This window comes from Mycteria americana, chromosome Z (genome assembly GCF_035582795.1).
Source record: "Mycteria americana isolate JAX WOST 10 ecotype Jacksonville Zoo and Gardens chromosome Z, USCA_MyAme_1.0, whole genome shotgun sequence".
Lineage (NCBI taxonomy): Eukaryota > Metazoa > Chordata > Aves > Ciconiiformes > Ciconiidae > Mycteria > Mycteria americana.
In genome coordinates this window covers 32621047-32627046 of record NC_134396.1, presented here as the reverse complement: position 1 = coordinate 32627046, position 6000 = coordinate 32621047, and positions in this window count along the sequence as shown.

Genomic DNA, 6000 nt, shown 5'->3' with positions numbered 1-6000 from the left:
GGTGTTGGAATAAATTTGAGTTGTAAACTGGTTTTGATGCGGTCTGGTTCCCTGAAATGTAGATGGAGGTTTATGCTACATACGCAGATCATAATAAGGATTCCTTGTTCTGTTAGGAGTGAAAATTTTCTGTGGGTATTAAAGGCTTTCTCATTATTAGCAGGCTTAGTATTTCATTCTGTGGGATTGCCTTACATCATGAATGGGAGAGAGACACAGCAAGGAATCCACCAGCTGAAATTATTCTGAGGAACATTCTGTTAGATCTGTATGCTGTATTGATTTTCAACAATAAATGTGTTCTCAGAATGCACCTATATATGCAGTGATGAGCATGTAATAGCCACCATGAATAACAATAACAAAACTAGATGTTTCTCATGCCCTGTGATCAGCATCAGACTGCTGTGACTAAAAATGAAATATTTGTTCTTATTCTTTGGTACTTCTAAGTAAAGGTCTTTCACCACTGTGTTTCATGAAGCTGTGCTTTCAATGCTTCCTAGCTTAGTTCTTTTTAATTGACTGCCATCTTATTGATAACATCGACTTAGCAAACAAGATGTGATCTTACATATTAATGTTCTATACTAAGTGCACCTTTAAGAAAACATGCTGTGTACTTGGTAAAAGTAATTTTGAGATTGTTACAATAATTCTTCAGGATCGGATTTCAAGGCACATGTACTTTCTGTACAAACTTTCTCTATCCCTCCTATATTTTGAGTCTTTCAGTTGAAATTTTTTTGTATCTGCTTTTTTGAAAAACCACCTCAAGCAACCTTCATCCACTTACCCACACAGCTACTCCTCTCTTTGAGTCTTGTACTGTGCTGAACAGGTAACAAATACTCTTGACAGCAGGAATAATACTTACTGTCATTCAAACCATGGCAAATGATCTTTTTTATAGAAACAGAATATATTTTGTTTTCATCGGTGACACGCATACTATTTTCTTTCTTCTGTGTTGTTAGACCTGCAAATTTTGCTAGGGATACCTCAGAGCTCTATCATTCAATTACTTTCAGTGAAATCAGGGCTCAGTGCATCTTACCATGTCCCACATCTTTCTCTGCACAATTTACAGGCAGTCTTCATAGCATATGGTTGAGCATTTAATATAATTTTCTGCGTAATAAAAGTGCACTTCACTGTACCAGTGTACTGGTACAGAGGGACCTTCAAAATATTTTGAATTCTCTGCTAAAGATTTAATTTCTCACTGATCTATGAAAACTATAATTACTGTAAAATGCTGGTTATTGAATACATCTCCCTTCTCCTATTTGTCTTTTTTCTGCTCTTGAATTAAATATTTTTACTCAATGACAAAGTCCTACCCTGGAACTGTGCAATGCTCTCAGATGAACAGGAAGCAAAAGGATAAAAATAAAGTCCAGGCTTGACTGAATTCACAGCAAGTGAGAGACAGAAATTCCTATAACATATCCTTTTCAACACTAGATTTGTGGTAGCCAGGACCTGAAAATAACAAGTATAATACATGCAATAATAACATCCATGGAGATCTGTGGAAATTTAGAGCTGTTGTAAAGCTGATAGAGGTTTAAATCAAAGGAAGTATTTTATTGCTCTACATTGTTTAAAAAACCCCACAAAATGCTCACTGGAAAATTAAGTGCCGTTTTTATCTGTGCTGAATCCTTTGCTTCATTTTCTAGTCCTCTGTGAAAAACCGGGCTGTTAAACTCATTATGGCTAGAGATTAACTTCAAAAGCAGGTAACATCTGCTCTGTTTCTCTTTTGTTGAAAAATGAGGCTGTATGAGTTCACTATGGGCTTTATGCTGTCCTTGCCACATAACCAGTCTGTTATGATTCCTTGAAATCACTGAATGACAAAAAAAAAAAAAAAAAGAAAGAAAAAAAGATATGGTGACACAAACAATATTCCCCTACATCCTGTAGAAAAAGTCATTATAATCTGAGGAGCACCTATGCCCAGTGGTTATAAAAAAACTATGAAAAACAGTATTTCCCTAAACTAAAGAAGGACCTGGGGGTGATGTCAGAAGGTTCTGTATGGATATGGCAAATTATGCTTTGCCTGATGTTTACAGTTTATAAAGACTGGGCTATAAAAATGTCTGTGTGTGATTGCGCTGTATAACTGATGTTACCTAGCAGGTTTATAAGCATACTCAGTGGTAGTTGTGCTTCAGGTTATTATTGTCAGGTTTATAATGGAATGTATACTTTTCTGTGAGTTCTCTGTTTTCTCCATCGATTTCAGATCGGCTAGTGTCTCCAATGCATTCATGAGCCTAGTTATCACTCAGTAATCAGGAAGCAGCATTCACCGTGGAGGTCTACGGTTACATTACGGATGTGGAACCTAACTATAGCATAGTTTGGAGAGACAAAACACATAAGCACCCACTGCCTACCTTGTAAGTGTAAGGGAAAGGATGCAGTTCTCACCCCCCTGGCACAGGGAGGCTGTGGTAGTCCACGGAGAAACACTGCTACACCCCTTTGGTGCATCAGCTACTGCTGGGAGAAGCTTCTTCACTTTTTATTGCTCTGCCTGGTGGGTGGAAATAAAGGTGTTCCCAGGACATTGTGTCAGAGGAAAGAGAGAGGCGGAAGGGTGCGATTCCCTGTGGCTCAGCCTGCTGGCTCAAGAGATCATGGGGGTGATTTCAGCAGCAGGCTTCCTTCAGAGGGGCGTAGTGTAGAGGGCTTTGCAAGCCACAGCAGGAGCCTCAGAGAGCTTCCTCTGACAGCTCAGTGATGCTGCCCTGCCGCACTGGCGTGGGAGACTCAGCTTCTTGGGCCACAGCTGTGTACAGATGAGCTCTGTCTCAAACGGCTGATTAATGCAGTGACGCTAAGGCTGTGCACAAGGGAAAGGAGACCAGGTAAGAGTCACTAGGGTGCCGTGGTAGTGGTTTGTGAGATTCAAATGCCAGCGTGGTTGCTTGGGAGATACTCATTGAAATATTTCCCTGGGTGAAACTGGATGGTGTGAAACTGCAGGCCTTTGGCTGCTGCGGTAACTGCTTTGGAAGGGAGCGGGAGCTCTGAACGAGGGCTGCCGCATCTTGGTCCCAGCCAGCTGTTCTCCCTCGGTCTCAGCAAAGGAAACAAGTCACAGCCTTGTCCCCCTCTTTCCTGTCCCCTGTTAGTTTAGCTTCTTTCACTTAGTACCACAAACAAGAAACTGTCTCTCCATGGCCATACTCCATCAAATGCAGCCACCAAGTCCTATGTACAGCTCCTATGTACATACTGTACCTGACAGGTGGCCATTTCCTTAAATAGCAAGGTTATCCATGGAATTCACATGTGTCTGTGTTAACAAAAGCCACAGAATTAAGATATTTTTATTGCAGTCAGTTTTTGTCTTATTGCCTAAATGCTGTGGGAGGAGACTATGTCATAAATTACAGATCCTATTGACAGCTTGCAAATAGAAATGTTGCTAAGGTTAGGACCCAAATGTACTACCAGAATCATATTTGGGTATAAACATTCTCAGTGGAGTATTTGCTTGTATTTACACTATTAAAAGACTTTAGGTTAGTGTAAAGAGCAAAAAAGATGTTTGGCATTAATTATAATTCAAGGTAGGAGTAAATATCAGCTCCCTACATGACTGGGTAACACCTGAATATACTGACCTGCACTTCAGGAGTCTGATTCTTTTATCTTGCTTAGCATGAAGATCTAAAGAGGGGAGCTTGTATACCACAGCAGAATTTTTTTCTTTCCTTTGAGACATAACATCTCAGCTGCAGTGCATAGTCACTGAAAGCTGTGAATCACATCTGCTGAAGTGTTAGCAAAATAATAATAAAAAAAGAGTATTGCACACTTTAGCTGAGGCTTTTTTTTTGTCCTTGACTTTTTGCTGGAAGATGTTTTGTGTATTTGTACATACTATTCTGTGCAGTTAATGTCACAGTTACGTACATTTTGAAAAATATTGGTTATTTAATTTTGAAATTGCAAAAGAAAGATTTTCCAAAACTTGTGGATGATTTTCTGCTTAAATCCATTCTTATCATGTGCAAATTTCTGTCATACAGTAACTAATGAGGTTTGCAGTATATTATGTTTATCACTTACCATTTGACTCTTTTGTCTGTGTCCTTGCCAGCTCTCCATGGCTGTGAGGAGAGCTTTTAATATTTCAAATTTTTAATCCATTGTGAAGAACTTCCTAAAAAATAGAACCAGAACATTTTTTGCCTCTTTTTCTCAGAATTAGATCAGAAAAAAAATTCCAATATGTAATCTGTAGTCAATAATAGTTATAACCCATTATCTCAAAATACTGGAGCAGGAAACAAACCAATTATATTGGAGACATTTAAATTGCGTAACTCTTAGAACAAATAGCTTTCAATCAATATAAATTCTACTCATGAAAACTAATAATTTAAAATTTTGAACTTTCTGACTACAAAACTGTACCTGTACTAATCCCAAGTGATTGACCCCACAAACTAAAAGCTACTTTTATGCAATGAGCTAACCAAAAGAGAGTCAAATGCCTAACAGACCATTAAAACCCTTAGTTTGCATCGTTGATAAGGGATGAGTCTTGGTTTTTCCACTAGATAAAAACTTTTTTAAGACCTGGAAAAATGAATAGAAGAAAGAGAAAAAGTGTTATGTAATAATTGTAGGGAAAAAAAAATCTTCTAAAATACTTTCAGAGGTTCTCAAAGTCCAAAGGCCAAATCTTCAGCAAAACACCCATATTCAAAGGTAAGATGATATCAATCTAATACGTATCTTATATAAAGTAACAATTCTATCCTTATGGTGTGACAGTATGAAGCACAATTTCATTGTAATCAACATGCGATTAATTTCTTGCTAGCTGAAAGTACATGTGATATTTGAAACCTTTACCTTTCTTTCTCTCTTCCTTTTTGCTGGAAGGATAGAGCAAATGTATTCTCAGTGTTGTACTATTTTTTGTCAAGAGCATTCCCTTCTTTTTTTTTTATTTTTCTTTTTTTTTTTTTTTAAATCACTCATTGATGGCTCTGCAGACAGAGCTATGGCTCCAGATACCTTGCATAAAGGATGTTTTTAGAAAGTGTGCAAGCTACATTCATTTGTTTAAAGGAATCGTATTTAAAACATTGAGGACGTTTTTCCAAACACCTTGTAAGCCTTGTTATTGCTTGTAAACAACGAAGGCTGAAAGCCTCTAAAATCTCTTGCACCATTCCAAAGGCATATTCTTGTCGCCAGTGTATAGCACCAGTCTGGCACCTTCAAGTATCTCTGGTGACCACACATAGCAATGATGCTGGTGGACTATAAATCAGCTTATGTTCCAGCTGCAACTGGATTAAAAATATGGACGTGTATTTTTTTTTAATAAGCAGTTTCTTTTTGTCAAGATCAGCCTCAGTCTTACCTAGCATGCGAAAGCAGACTGACAGCTTTGTCTGTGCCGCTACTGCTGATACGTGCTGGATTAGCATCATGCAGATGGGTATTCTCAGATCGTAAACTGTGTTCTCACTAATTTTGTCTGCTAAGATAAGCTCCTTGGCACTTGGCATTTCCTCTCCCCAAATGAGTTTTGCTGCACAGTGGAAAGCAAATATTCTGTCATATCTGCACACAGAGGAAAGTGGCGTAGCATGCATTGGAAGTGAGATACTCTGGGGCACGGTGACAAATTACTATAAACAGCAGTTTTCAGAGAAACTGAGTGCCCACCGTCTGCCTGTATAATATGAAGTTACTTTCATCACCAGGCAAAACTAGGAATAAATCTGTCTAACTATTTATTTATCTAGCTACCTACCTATAAACAGCCTGTGTCCTAGGTTCTGTGACAGCTTAGAAAATGGGCCATCAGAGATAATCAAGAACACAAAGCACCTATGTGTTAACATCTGATTTCCTCTCCTGCTTCAGTATTGTCTCCCAGAGGTTTTCCAAATCACCTGTGATTAAGACAGGTTGTAAAGGCAGCTGCCCTCTACCCCAGCCATCCCCCCCACA